At 33.3% G+C, this 16,450-nt stretch overlaps 1 protein-coding gene across 1 annotated transcript in view; it reads right to left on the bottom strand.

The window, feature by feature from the left end:
• Positions 1 to 14,851, bottom strand: part of LOC126885969 (uncharacterized) — a gene marked incomplete in the record, with an annotated part of 103,521 nt that extends 88,670 nt beyond the window's left edge. Inside the window, 1 exon segment of the mRNA XM_050652807.1 lies at positions 14,761 to 14,851.
• Positions 14,852 to 16,450: the final 1,599 nt, after the last annotated feature.

The raw sequence follows: 16,450 nt of genomic DNA, 5'->3' as shown, positions 1-16,450 counted from the left end.
GAAGCCAGGGCAACCCCGAGCTCAATGAGATATATAAAACAGCGAAGAGGAATCTAAACAACAAAATAAAGAAAGAGAAAAAGGAAAGGTGGCAGAATCTGATAGACGCGCTAGAAAATGACATATGGGGAGACGCATACAAAATAACAATGAAGTCTCTCAAAATGATCGCCCCATACAGACTAGACGAAGACCAGCGGCGTGAATCTGCGGAACTTCTCTTTCCTGCCAAGGAGGAGCAAGCTTTCTTGAAGATTTTCCCCACGGTAGTGGAGGAGTTTACGGAGGAAGAAATAAAAGCCGCTGGTCAGGAAATCAAATCGGGTAAAGCTCCCGGCCCCGATGGTCTGCCACCCGAGGCACTGAAGATAATAGCAACAGAGAAACCAGGTTTGATCAGAAGAGTATTTAACAATCTACTGCGGAATCAAGAGTTTCCCAGGGAATTAAAGGAAGCAAATCTGGTATTGCTACTCAAGCCTGGGAAACCCCCCGACTCGGCATCCTCCTACAGGCCGATATGCCTTCTAGACTGTCTTGGCAAGTTTTATGAAATTCTTGTGAAGAAGAGGCTGGAAGGGGTATTGGCAAGTGAGAGAGCTCTATCCAGTCAACAATTCGGATTTCGAAAAGGTCGATCAGCAGTAGACGCAGCGATCTGGATTAGAGACGCGGCACAAATAAGTAGAAAGAGGTGGGTGGTACTTGTTCTATTGGACATTAAAAATGCCTTCAACTCGGCGAACTGGGGCCTCATCATCGACAGGATTGTCGAGCTGGGGGCCCCGGATTACATGTCCAATATAATAAAGGACTACCTATCGGAAAGAAGCGTATGCATAACGAAGAAAAATAAGATGAATATGACTGCTGGAGTACCCCAAGGGTCAGTCCTGGGACCCACATTATGGAACATATTATACAATGGGGTACTAGAGGTAAATAGAACACTAGGAGTAAGGGCAATAGCATACGCAGACGACCTAGCCCTACTAATCGAGGACGACACGAATCGGGGCATCATACATAAAGTAAACACAGCAATAGAAAAAACCGCGAAATGGATAGAGAACAACGATTTAAAATTGGCAGTAGAAAAGACTGAGATAATTATCTTGAGGGGACGGCGGGATCGAAAAGACATTAATTTTCGGTTCAGAGGCTCCGAACTAAAACCCCAGAAAACAGTTAAGTATTTGGGAATAATCTTCGACGACAGAAGGTCATTCGGCCCACATATACATGAAGCATGTCGGAAAGCGGAGGCAAGGACCTCAGTCCTACAAAAATTAATGCCGAATATAGGAGGCCCTGGATCACACAAACGGGCAGTAATGCTACAATCCATTATGTCAATAATATTATACGGGGCTCCAGTATGGCATGAAGTTGTAAATAAAGCCAAATACAGAGACATGCTTCTCAGAGCACAAAGAAAACCCCTGATCAGAGTGTGCAGCGCGTACAGAACCGTATCAACCGTTGCTCTACAGGTAGTGGCCGGAGCTGTGCCGGTGCACATTCTGACAGAGGAGAGGGTACGAATGCATCGAAGGGGTAACGGAGCTATAAGTTCAGGACCAGAAGAAAGAAGAAGAAGCCTGGAAAGTTGGCAGGATCAGTGGTCAAGAGAAACAGGCAAAGCCGCCTGGACGAGGACCCTTATCCCTGATGTAGTGAGGTGGTATGAATGCAGACACAGGCGCGTTAACTATTATTTCACACAATTTTTGACGGGCCATGGATCCTTTCGGGCATATACATATCGTATAAGAAAGACTGAGGACGATCTGTGTACCGAGTGTGGAGTGGTAGATGACGCGTACCACGTGATATTCGTATGCCCTGTATATCATGCAGGGCGAACCTCGCTGCAGCTGAGGATGGGGTCCCCTCTGGGTGAGCCCCAAGAATTAATGCATAAAGCCATTATGAATGAAAAAATGTTTGACTTGATCATTGGATTTGTCACTGAAACGATGAAGCATAAGGAAGAAAGAGAGAGGAGACTCCAACAAAGATAATCTGTTTGTATTTCTTTTGAACATGTGTCGTTTTGCACCGACCGGGGTGGGCAGTCAATATACAACTCCCACTTCTGCCGGGGCAGTGTCCTTTAAAATAAAAGGATTTTTAATCCTAGTGTTAGTAAATGTTAGATGTTTTGTTTTTCATGTGTTTATATCTTATGTTGTGAGTGTATAGATGAATGGGCCACTCCTACAGGGGGTGGGGAATGAAAGTTTAGTTGTTCTCACTGGCTGTTTAGTAATTCTTTGCCAGTTTACGGTGGATGGGATGATAGCGTGGTCGCGCCTCCTCACCCATTATCATGCAGATAGGTCGGTTGCCTTACGGACCCTGGCTGGCTGCATGCGTGGATGGGGTGGCGAGACCGGGTTGTCATGACAGTCACAGAGCGCACGCAGAGAGTGCTAGATGGGGTGACGAGCAAAGCTGGTGGGTCAGAGCTATGCCCGCTAAGGTCGGTTCCTGGCCCGCCGGTTGGAGAAAGAGGAGGTGAGTTTAGTTGGTAGGCGGCTTGCTACGGTTAGGCGTAGAGAGTTGAATCCAACACACCTGGGACACCTTCCCAGAAGTCTTTAGAAGATTCTCACCTCCCAAAAAAAAAAAAAAAAAAAAAATAGAATAATTCAATGTGAAATATCCAAATAATGAAGCATTCTTGGGGAAAACACATTAGAACTTTTTTAAAATGTTTAAAAAAAGCTTTATTTCTGTTTTTATAAAAAAAAATTTCTAGCATCAAATGTAAGCAAGTTACGCTCAAAATAAAGTTGGTCCCTTTTGTTTTGGCAAAAAAAAATCAGGAAGATCACCCCCAATTAGCAACTTAAATGAAATTAATCATTACCGCTTCACAAGTTACTTTACTTATGTTGTGTTTATATGATCTGTAAGTTTCATCGATTCAAAGTGCTTATTTTTGAAAAAATTTGGTTTTAAAATAAAATTTTTAAAAAATTTAATTTAAAAAAAATGCTTTTTTTCAAAATAACTTAAAATTTGTTAGAGATACCAAAAGTCTTAAACAATAAAAAAGTCAGCTTTACTTTTCTGAATATTTTGTATATTTTGTTTTTCTGTAAGACAAAAATTGGTTAAGATTTGGTGTTTTTAAATTTGCATACACTCGTGATAAGTGACTCGTTCAAGCCCTTTTAACTACAGCTCTTTCAAAAATAAGGACTTTGAACCGATGAAACTTACAGATCATATAATCAATACGCACGCGAATAAAAAACTTGTGAAGTGGTAACAATTGAGTTCATTTGAAATGCTAATTAGGAGGTGACTTTCCCGATTTCTTACCAAAAAAGGGACCAACTTAATTTTGAGAGTATCTTGTTTACTTTTGATGCTCAATTTTTTTTAAAAAACAAAAATAAGGATTTTTTTAAACACTTTAAAAAAGTTAAAATAAGTTTTCCCCAAAAAAGTGCTTGGTTTTTGGGTTATGGCACGTTAAAATATTCGATTTGGAATTTGACGAATATGAACCTATTTTTCATTAGCTATAACTCTGCTTCTACTAGGTATAGTGACCTAATATATACACCGTGTTTTTCACTTTTTTACGTGCTATATTTTTAATAAGAATTTTTTCCTCGACCAAATACTTATTTTTTGAGTTATTTGCGAAAAACCGTCTGAAAACGTGGTTATTTTGTAGAAAAATTAACATATTCATTCGCAAATAACTCGAAAAGTATTATTTTGGTGAGAAAACTTTATAGAACAAAAGTCGTTTAGAATTAGTCATTTTATTCATTTCTGGACTTATTTCGAACATATATTTTTCACTCAAAAAAGGGGGGTGAAACTCACCCCTAGGGCAAAAGCACACATCAGCACAATATCACTTTTTTTCTTTGACTTTTTAGCTATGTGTATGCCAAATTTTATGTCAATCCAAGCGGTTCTTTAAAATTTAGAGGTTTTGCAATATTTTACCTTTAAAGAACATACTAAAGGTAAGTGATACAGCGAAGTAGTGAAGTCCTGATTCATTTTTCTACTACAATGACCAGCAAAAAAAGTGGCCACCCTATAAATTTCCGCAAATAAAAATTCATTGGAAGTTTTATGCACTGGTTCATATTGTATACTCAACATCTTTCATTTTTAAAACAAAAAATTGGGCATTACTGCTTGATTCCTTATTAGTGTAATTTCAAAACGAATTACAAAAAATTAAAATTACTAGTGAACGTGAACAAAATTATTGTCTAATATTGGGTATTATGCCCTAAAATATCAATAACCGTTTGCATACGATTTGGAAGGAAAAGGAACAATTTTGAATAAAAACCTGAGGAATACATTCATATTCTTCACGAAGCGTGTTTTTACGTTCTGGCTGGCCTGGTTGACTTCTAACCCTACGATGAAGTTCATCCCAAAAATGTTCGATGATATTCAGATCAGGGCTGAAGGCTGGCCATTCTAGAGTATTAATTACTACTTCTCTCAAGTAATTTGTCACGATTCTTGCAGTATGTGGCCCTGCATTATCATGCATAAAGGCAAAATTGTCCCCAAGAAATGGACCAAATATAACTACTGCTTTTGCCAAAAGACTCTCTATATACCGGTGAGGATTGAGGGGGCGATTGATGAAAATAAGTTCAGTTTGAGCTTCAAATAAAATTCCAGTCCAAACCATGACACCACCACCGCCAAACTTTTTGGTCTGGGACATACATCATTCATTTTTCCGTCTCCAAATCCTATCTCGGCCATCACCAGACTTCAAAAAGAACCGCGATTTATCATTAAAGAGAATTCGGCTCCAATCCCAGTGTTGATGTTGTCAACAAAAATTAATCGATTTCTACAGTATTTGGGTTGTAATTCGGGAACAATAGCCAGGCTTCTTGCTATTAGTCCTCTTTCTTTGAGGCGTCTTCTAACCGTTCTCTCAATTACATTCACATTTCGAACCTCCCTCAGACGGTTTCTTGCAGCAATTGCAGTGACAAGCTAAACTGCTTACTGAAAAGCTTACTATAATTAAATGTTTTCAACTTAGAAGATAAACAGCGACTACAAAGATAACAACATAAACGTCAAAACTAAGTCACAAACTGTCAAAATCAAGCACACATGACCGCAATAAATGTTTAAATTAAGACGCAATATGAAACAGTGCATAAAACTTCCAATACATTTTTATTTTCGGAAATTTATAGGATGGCCACTTTTTTGCCGGTCAGTGTATGAGTGTATATAGGTCTACATCCTATTGATACCAAATGTAGGTCCCTAAAATTATTCTTCCGGTACCGCGCTCCTGACTCTCATCGAACATTTACTATCAGAGGCGCAATTTTGACTTTATCTACCAATTTTCTAATAATTGTACAGAATTTATATTGTTTACGATATTTCTAGCTAGGAAATACCCTAACCGTAATAGATCAAGAAAATGCTCACATCGATAAGTTTTCAAAGTTTGCACTTGCACATCCAGACAATTTCAACATTGCATCAAAACGTTTTAGAGAGATCTTATATTGATAAATTACCCACTCTAGTAGATTATAAAATAGAAAAAATCTACACTCAATAAAACGAGGAAATAAATATATCTAAAGACATTTTGCAGATGACACTTAATTCACTTAAAACTCTATATAAGATAACTATACAACCTCGTTTACAAAAGAAAACTGTAAATTGTGAAAGTCATTATACAGTGATGAGCGCACTAATAACCGGCAAAATGGCACAAAAGATGAAAAACGTATTAAGTTGTGAGATAAAAAGAAATGCAACTAGTCGAGCTGGGAAATTTAGCGATATTAACCTAAAAATTTACATTACATTGATTGTTTCCCACTTTTAGACGTATCGGACGAGTTTGGCAACTGTCACTGTCACAGTGACAGTTTTGACAGTGACAGTTTTAGTTGACATACTCCTCTGATACGTATAAAGGCGGGAAACAATCAATATAATGTGAATTTATATGTTAATATCGCTAAATCTCCCAGCTCGACTAGTTTCATTTCCTTTTTTCTCACAACTTAATACGTTTTCCATCTTTTGCGCTATTTTCCCGGTTATTAGCACGCTCATCACTGTATATTAATTTGACGTAAACCACTTGAACGAAAAATGTTGCCAAAGATCATCTCGTGGGCGTACTGGGAAAATCCACTAACTCCATTTTTTTCAATTTTGACATTTTAATACCATTAAATCCAGAAACATCAATATGTTAACAGGAAAAATCATATATCTCCAAATTCGTCATCCACCGTGTTTAAATCGGTACATTCAATGACAAAGAAAAGCAACTAACTCCATCTTTTTCTAAGTTTTCATGAATAAAATAATGTTTTTCCAATTTTTTTTGCACATGTATGTGTACACCATACACCACCTGTGGTTAACATCCTTCAAAATCATATCCAGGTACCAAAATTTTTTTACAGCCAGTGTACCCGATTTTTAAGAGGTAAGCCATAAGGTATAATAATGTTTAAATGCGTTTTTCTAAAAACTTTACTTTTGTGAGTTAGTGGATTTTCACCCGATTTTTAAGAGGTAAGCCACAAGGTATAATAATGTTTAAATGCGTTTTTCTCAAAACTTTATTTTAGTGAATTTTCCCAGTACGCCCACGATCTGTTGAAAAATGTGCCTTTTATATCTGTTAATGTGAAATGCTCAGACCAGATACATTTTAATTGAGGAACTATATCTGTATAAACTGAGCTATATACTGAGCATTTCTAAGCTCTAAGGAGCAACTAAGGATAAAGTTCCTAAAATGTTATGTGTAACCTGTATTACTATATTTATGGATGTAAAGTCTGGATCATGAAGGATAATATAATGAACAAATTAGAAGCCTTCGAGATGTGGTCATATTGTAGAATGATCAAAATATAATCGGTTCAACGTATTACAAACATAGAAGTCTTATACAGAATATGTCAAGGCGAAGGTGACTTGATGGAGATGATAAAACAAGAATGTGTGTGTACTTTGTACGCACGTAAGAAGTTATACTTCTACTACATATTATGTGATTTTTAAGACTATACCAAAAATTTAAAAAAATAAAAGAATAAAACGCACACAAACACATTGAAAAATGCCACAAAGAAAAAATTATTTCTGGACGATAATAATTGTTGGCAAAAATTTTAAATACACATTTGCTGAAAAAAAAATTATATAACAAATATACTTACAATCATAATATGCATAAAAAAATAAAAAAATAAAACTTGCATCGGGAATTGAACCCTTGAATTTCGTGCCGCTTTGACTCGTAATCGAAGCGTAGACTCACTCATCCAATCGCACATTATTTATCATGTGGAAAAATACGGTAACTGAACGTTTTACTGTTTGACAATTGTTTTGAAAATTATGTAGTTTAAATTTTGTGGAAGAAAATATAAAAATATAACAAAACAGTAAGAAAACAATATATTAGATGAAGATTGGTAGAACTTTTGTTGGTAATCAAATTAAGTATGTAAATCAAAGCATTACATACCTACTAGATAAATAAATCTACGCCAAAAAATCATAATTTAAAAATAAAAATCGAACCTAATTTGGGATTTCTCTCTAAAATCCGCATTCTTGAGAAAATAAATGTATGTATTTCAACCTAATCCAAATGTATAATTACAATATGATTATAATAAAAACTAGGTACTTACCAAATTAGAATGAGTTTTCCTTGTCCAAAATAGTCCAAAAATATAGGTATATGAAAACTATTTAAAAAGGCAGTATAACTATTAACTAACTTTTGTTTGTTGTTTCTTTTCACACAAATTTTAAAACGCAACAACCATAAATAATCTAACTACAGCTGTGCCACAGCCACCATATTGAATAATTTTTGACATGTCATTTGAACATCAAATCAGAACAAAGTTATAATGCGCATGCGCCCGGTCGCTAGGTTTTCCCATATAAAAATTTACTCTCTATCGCCGGTAAAGAAGTATAACTTCAAAAGAGAAAACTTAAATATCTGGGGCATATAATGAGAGGAAGCAGATACTGGATACTGCAGTTAGTACTCAACGAAACGTTGACGGAGAAAGAGGAATTAATAGGAAGCAATATTCCTGGCTCCGAAACCTTCCTCAATGGACTGGCTTATCAGCAGATGAGTTACATGCCCAATATCGAGAACGATATCGGAAAATTGTCATTGAAGCTACCCACGCCTAAAATTTGGCCACGGTACTCAAAGAAGAAGAAGATCTGTATAAGATCTAAAAAAAGCGTTTAGAAAACATAAATTATATCATATATTGATAAACGAAATTCGCAGAGTGCTTACGCGAAAATGTTAAAAAAAAGTAGGTATTCTTGAAGTTTTTGATTATCATTTTATTTTTGTAATTAATAAAATATTGGGGATTAAGCACAATTGTTGAATTAAAACTATTTTATTGGAGAGTCGTTTTCTGAGGACTTTGTTTTCAAAAGACAAGATTTGAATAACCAAACAAATTATTTTATTTAGGTTGGGAACATGATTCCAATATTGATTTAGTTTTATCTTTCTCATTTCTGATGACAATTAAGACATGTTTTATAGATCCCAAATTAAAAATCCTTGTCAAATTAAAATTGATAGCAGTAAATTGGTCTTAAATAAGACAAAACATTCAATCATATCTAATGACGACAGTATAATCACCCGCTTAGTATTTCCATTTTAATTAATCAGTAAAAAACAGGAAAAAGATTTGCAATATAAGTAACTCTATATTGTAAGTATTCAATTCAATACTTAGTTTTCTCTCAATAATGACATGCAATTTGATTTTTTCTTCTTCTCCCATCTTATGTTTAAGAAATTTGATTATTTATCATTCACCTGCTCCTCTACGGAAAATATCAATAAAAAACTTAAGACATATTGCAATAGAGAAGAAACAAAAAAGGAAACAGATTAAAGTGGGAACCAAAATTAACCAGAAAATAGAAAATAATAAATACACGAATCGAAACAAAATAAATCGTAAATAATCTTTTCCGTTTACCCCCAGCATGTAGCACATATTCACCTGAACTCTACGCCATATACCGTGCTGTGAAACTTCTTAACGAGCTTACACTCACAAAAGCCCTGATCATAACAGATTCCCTCAGCTCTCTAAATTCATTAAAACACATTTTTCCGAAACATCCTTTTGAAAAGTTGCTAAAATACCAGCTTTCCCAAGCTCATGAACATGGAAGAAGCGTCCAATTTGTATGGGTTCCCTCACACGTCGGAATACCAGGAAATGAAGAAGCTGACGGACTGCACGAGAGGCAATTTTAAGTGATTTTTCGGTGCCGATAGACAAGTGTGTTTCCAGTGACTTAAAAGCTTATTTTAAAAATAAAGTGTTGTGTTTGTGGCGAAATGAGTGGTCTCAATCTAATTCTAAGTTGAATAAAATCAAAAATAATGTGTCTCAGTGGTTTCCATCGTCGCGCAGTAGACGAGAACAAATTGCGGTTGCGCGTTTACGTCTAGGACATACCAGGTTAACGCACTCTTACCTTTTCACAAAGAGTAATCCGCCTATATGTGATCAGTGTAACGTCCCATTAACAGTCGAACACTTTTTAATAATTTGTAGTAAATATGACCAAGAAAGACAGCGCTACAAGATCCCAAACGCTCTACCACAGGCTCTAGGTCAAAACTGTTCCTGTGACAATATAGTTAATTATCTAAAGTCCATAAACATTTTGTACAATCTGTAGTTGTTTACTTTTGTTATTTATATTTTGTTCCGTCGCTAATAACCTTTTGGTGGATGCGACTTCTTTTTCTAATAAAAAAAAAAAATAAATCGATTTATCGGAAAAGGAAACACGGCAGTGAAGAAGACAAATGAAATAAAATCCAAACTTAAACCTTGTAACGGGAAAGGCACTTATTTAGGAAGGAGCACAATATAGAAACAAACCAAAAGGAAATTTCATTATTGATATAGGTGACTGACTCCATTTTATTTAATAATGGAGTGGATGGTAGGTTATTTGTAGTACCTAGGTTTTAGTATAAAAACAAGTAAAAAACGTAGTGAACTAGTTTAAAATTATATCAGAAATAATATATTCACCCCTAGACTGAAATTGGGATAACATTTCATAAGTGTCATAAATGGCATATCTTATGTTAAGATAAATAAAGTAAAGAAAAAAAAGGCGTCTTATGCATACATAGAAAATTATTTTATTACTCATTACTTACTCATTACTAAAACGGAATACAAAGATAATACTGGAAAACTTTAATACAAACATTGGAACAGAAGTGTTGACATAACTGATGTAGGTACGATGATACGGAATGTACACCAAACAAAAAAGCAACAGACGTTAGCAAATTTTTTTCATAAAATCAATAATGTGTCCTTTTTAGATCACCTGTGATCGAAAGGTAAATAACAAACTTCCACTGAATTGCATAAAAGAAAAGTTCAACAACTTAACCTTATGGTAGGGGAGCCCAAGCGGGGATTTTTGCAGTTACTCGAGCGTGCCAGAATATCACATGGGAGAAACCTTGTACCCTGTAAATGTACCCCTACCATATATTGGATCTTAATACAGGGGAGTTCGTTAAGGGGGGCCGAAAAAAATCTATACTTAGAAAAACTCGAAATCGTCAGATTAAGATAAGGCAAGTTAAGTAAATGCAAAAGAGTGCATATTTCAAAATCTGACGATTTGAGCGGGACGTAAGGAAATAAGCGAGTCACAAAGTTTAACAAAAAAGAGAATATTTCGCGTAATGAACGTTAGATCAAAAAACTAAAAAATAGATGTTTAATATTTTTCAAAAATCTATCGAATGATACCAAACACGAACCCCCACAATAAGGGAAGGAGTGTAAATTTAAAATTTTAAATACGAACCCCGCGATATTTCGCGAAATGTGGGGTTACTGTAAAATCCTAAACAGGTGCCCCCAATCTTTATTGAAGATTTGGATTCTCTACGTAAAAATAAGCAACTTTTATTATTCCAGACATTTTTTCGAATTATGAATAGATTGTTGGAAATGGAAAATTGAATAAAAAAATGGAAAGTCCTCCACTTTATGGAAAACTTAACTTAACTTAAGGTAAGTAGAAGATTTTCTTAATCAATAACTAAGAAATTACAGTACCCTTTGCAGAAGTAGTATTTTTATTATCATTTTTTTGTCTATATTTGGGTGTCATATGCATCAGCTTAACTTTTAAACTTATTAATTACTAGGTAGACTATGCATTTGCAATTTACTTAAATTTTGCAATTGATTACTTCTGTTTAACTTCATTATTATTGTTATTATTGTAAATATATTGACGATTTATGTAATTTTAGTAAATTGGATTGTTATTGTTTTGTTTTCTTGACTTTTTATAAGCTTTGTCGATAAAATTGTACAATTTTTCATGACAATAAAGCATATTTCTATTCTATTCTATTCTATTCTATTCTATTCTATTCTATTCTATTCTATTCTATTCTATTCTATTCTATTCTATTCTATTCTATACTTTTTTTGGTTTTAGGACCTACTCTTCACAATCCAATAGGTCCCCATAACGCTCGAGTAACTACAGCTACGCTAGTAACTACAAATTTAGGATATTTTCCTCCCCTACTATAAATAAGAGTACCAACAATGATCAACGCAAAAATGCTGAATTGTGTAGAACTTTCAGTTCTCCTAATGATCCTTTCCAAATATTAGAGAACGAGATCGAAATTATTGTTTGAAAAAACTGTCATTTCAGCATCCAAGATGAAATCACTTTACGTAAATTATGTTTATTTAAAAACAATGGAACGTGTCAAACATTATCAAAAATAATTTCATATATTTTATAGTTGTCGAAACTATTGATTCATGCGGACGGCACATTGCAATCTTTTTTTTATTAATTAAATGGCTTTGGTAGAATTAGCCAGACAATTTTTTCTTTGACTATAATAATTTTTTTTAAAAGATGAAAGATGGAGTAGTTCTCAATCCTAATAGCAAAATTAATAATATTGAAAGTATTAAAAACATTACTAAAAGATTTTTAAATTGAAAACTTATTGGTACACTTTCCTGGTGACACCTCCAAGGCTTCTACAATTTGCAAGCACATGGATGCTGCAGTGAAGACAAAGGGAAGGAATTCTACACTATGCAATTCACATCCCCCGTCTGTAGAATTTCCAACGGAAAATGCACCTGGTTACTCTACGGAGTAATACGACTATAAAATAAAAATGTATACCATTTTTATTCAGTTGCAATGCGAAGGCAAAACAATCTTACTTTTCAATTAGAATACGGAGCGCAGTCCAGTCCTCTGAATCGCGATTTTCGGCTCTTATTGGAGCCACATCGGAGAGAACGTAGGCACTGTTCTCTATATCCTAAATGACCAGCACCGAGAGTTTTTCCCACCCATTGCAACCGAAGTGAAGGTATTAGGTGACTAGCGTCATCTGGCAATTGAAAGATGGAGTAGTTTTCAATCCTAATAGCAAAATTAATAATATTGAAAATATTAAAAACATTACTAAAAGATTTTTTAATTTAAAACTTATTGGTAAGTTATATAAGTTAAAAATCTTTTAGTAATGTTTTTAATATTTTCAATATTAAATTACCGCTGTCCCGGCCAGACAGCCATCTTACACTTTTGGCCAAGAAACGCATAAGCGCCCAATACTCCACAAGGAGGGATGGAACGAGAGATGTCTATGTAACTGATACTTGAAAATCTCCAGCTGATCAAAAGGACAAGATAATCAGAAATCACATTGACTACATTATTATTAAAGTGCGGATTAAATACAGTTTACATAAATAAAAATAGAAATACAAAAATATGAAAAAAATATTTTTAAGAAACGCTTTTCTTTAGTTACGAGTGACTAAAATTAAACATATAAAAAAAATCAACTAAAAAGCAAAAAATAAATAAAATTCAAAAATCTAACACATTCGTCAAAAAAAGCGTGGCGCGTCTTCATCGAATAAACTGTTTTCGCACCACGCTTTTCTTTAACGAATGTGTTTTTTTCATTTTTTTTTATTTTTTACTTTTTAGTTGATTTTTTTTATAATATGTTTAATTTTAGTCACTTGTAACTAAAGAAAAGCGTTTCTTAAAAATATTTTTTTCATATCTTTTATTTTTTACTTTTTAGTCTTACACTTTTCAAACATTAAAATATATCGTTATGTTTATTAAACTATGTATGAAACATATGATGTACAAACATGAAAAGTAGTCGGAATCGGCAAAAAATTTGAAACTTTATTATTTATTTTTGAAGTATAACGTAAACAATTAACGTAAAAAGTGAAGTTATGTATAGTTCATATCATTAGCTACAATCTGTAAAAGTTTCAAGTTTCTTCATTGTAAAAAACAAAAGAATTTAAGCATTTTCCGTTAAAATCGTTTTTTATTTAAACAATTAATAAACAAAAAAATGTTTTATTGACTATTCGTGTATTGTTCCCGCGAATGTATGCAAATTTTTAGTCATTTGCATTGAAGAAAAGGCAGTCAAATTAACGTCCAAAGGCTTTATCCAAACGATTGAACTAAAGAAAAGCGTTTAATTAATTAATACGACAAAACGAATTCTATTAATTAATTAATTCTGTTAACTGTAGCACAAAACGTCTCTACCGGTGGTTTTTCTTAGACTACGATAAAAACACGAATTTTTTGAATTCGAGTTTTGGTTGAAGTTTTGTTTCGTATCGTATTGAAATTTGACACGAATAAACGCCGACTTATGTATAAACAAATATATGAGTGTTCAAAATTTGAAACTTTATTGTTTATTTATGAAGCACAACGTAAACAATTAACGTAAAAAGTGAAATTATGTATAGTTCATATCATTAGCTACAATCCGTAAAAGTTTCAAGTTTCTACATTGTAAAAAACAAGAGAATTTAAGCATTTTCCATTAAAATCGTTTTTTTTTTATTTAAACAATTAATAAACATAAAAAAATTATTGACTATTCGTGTATTGTTCCCGCAAATGCATATGTCTACTTTTCATTCATTTGCATTGAAGAAAAGTCAGTCAAATTAACGTCTAAAGATTTGATGCAAACTATTGAAGTAAACAAAAGCGTTTAATAATCTACAAAATATCAGATAACAAGAAGACCATACCATTAGTTGTCGAGGTCAAACAAGGACATAACGCTTGAAACAAAAAAAAAAAGAGAAAAGATCTGATCAAATATACTAACATATATACGGATATAGCGAGATAACGATCCAACATGAATTATTTTAATAAATTATTATTACATCTTAAGACAATAAACAATTGAAAATTACTACTATAATAAATAGCTAATAAATAGCTAAAGGTTTTTATTATAATTGAACAGTAGCAAAATATTTGCAAATAAAATATTAATACAATTAAGTTGTAATATTTTTCGAAAAAATAATATTGTTATATTAAAAAGAACATTTTCATGATCAAAAATTTCTATTGAAACACATCATTAGTAACACTAAAAATTGTACTTTAATTCATTTTGCAAAATTTATAAACAAATATCATGTTTTTTTTTGTAGACGGACAAGTATATTTGTGTAGAGAAAACTCTTTGAAATAACTCACTAAAATCTGTCAAACTTGACCCTAATTTTATGACTTTTATTTTCCATAAACGTTTTATTCTGCTGTTCTATTATATTCTATAACAACAACACATACCTTATTTCCTTTTCCTGGTTATCACTAACAACAAACAACTCACAGGTTAAAGTTAAAGCTTCCCCAGAACTCCAAGGGGTGTAAATGAAAATGCATCTCTATTGATCCAACATCTATGCGCGTGCGCAACCACGCTAGACACTCAGCATCGATTTCCTCTCGCTGAGGATCAAGTGCAGTGGAGTTGCCGATACATCTCCTTTTTGACATTCTTTTTTATGAAGTCATCAAAGCCGTTTTCACCCCCTGGCCCTGCAAGTGGTTGTAATTGACTTCGAGCACGTGACACTTGTCACTTGTGTATTGTGGGAGGAAAGGGTTGGGTTATTCCCATTGTTTGAATTAAATTTCTATCAGATTATGGTTAATTATATTTACGTATTTTTACGCACATTTAATTGTATTTTTTGATACATTATTGTATCACTAAGAATTATAATAAATAAGTTATAATATTTTTTTATTTATTTATAATTTAATTCTTCAAGTTGTGTTTTTTTTCTACTAGCAAGGCGAAGTCTTTGAAAAAACGACTACTTAATTTGGATGTGAAAGGTGGTATTCTGATTTTTGCAGAAAAAGTTGTGTGCCATCTTCAATTATAATCTAAATATATAAATAATTAATAAAAGGTCTGTAATAGCCCGCCTGCAAAACCAGCACAGGCGCCTTTCGGTTTTTTAAATTAGTATTTTGTATAACACCAGCAGGAAAAAGATTATTATGGCGCCTCCCAAACAGGGGTGACCGCCTGCAGTGCATACCTTACAGGCCCGTTATCGCTGGCCCTGATAATAATAATTGATAAGTCAAAAAAGTCGGAAACTAAGGTGCTTCTACGGAGGTGCTCCGAGGAGATTTACGAAATCGAAAATCGCATAAGCACCTAGTGGAAGCTCTATTCTGGAATCAAATCTCAATAATCTTTTACTTTTAATAATATTTGACTCCATCCCTCTTAAATAGAACGGGAACATTAATGAAAAAATTAAAATATTTAAAAATGATTAAAAATATCGTTTTTTCTACTTTCCATAACGTTAACACGATTCATTTTGGAACAAAGTCGTAATAAAATAAAATATCGGTGATTTAATTTTCGATAAGATACGACTGCCTAAGAATGATTTAATTTATTACCCTTGATGCAAAATAGCAAAAAATAAAAAAGGGGAAAACAAGGATTTTCTTATTCAATCACTAACATGGACACTTCGGATTGGCACTTAGGACCTTCATAATTCGCGTAGAAAATCTTTATATGCAATAAAACAAATTACCAAACTAATTAATTAATTCAATAGATTTCGCATAATAATTTTGCAATATATTTTTTTTTAAATTGAAATTCTTGAAAATCTTGCACAACAAAAACTAAACCATATAGAAATTTGCCAATACTTTTACATATCGTCGTCTTAGTACCATAACTTGATAACTCCAAAATTGAGGTTTTTGAGATAACTAGTTCACATGATGTATTTTATTTGCCTCCATATTGAGTAAAAACTTGATAACTAGCTCCAAACGGGTTAAGTATTTATTTATGATTGACGAAAGTTGATAAAACTCAAATTCCCCTAATATTCAGTGCTAAAACTTGACAAGATAAGATATCAAGCTATTGTTTAATCGAAATAATCGTAAATACGACATACACTGATTGCTACAACTAGCTAACTCTAGTTAT

The sequence above is a fragment of the Diabrotica virgifera genome, chromosome 6 (genome assembly GCF_917563875.1).
Source record: "Diabrotica virgifera virgifera chromosome 6, PGI_DIABVI_V3a".
Taxonomy (NCBI): domain Eukaryota; kingdom Metazoa; phylum Arthropoda; class Insecta; order Coleoptera; family Chrysomelidae; genus Diabrotica; species Diabrotica virgifera.
Note: the sequence above shows the minus strand (reverse complement) of the source record. Positions and strands in the feature narration are given on the sequence as shown.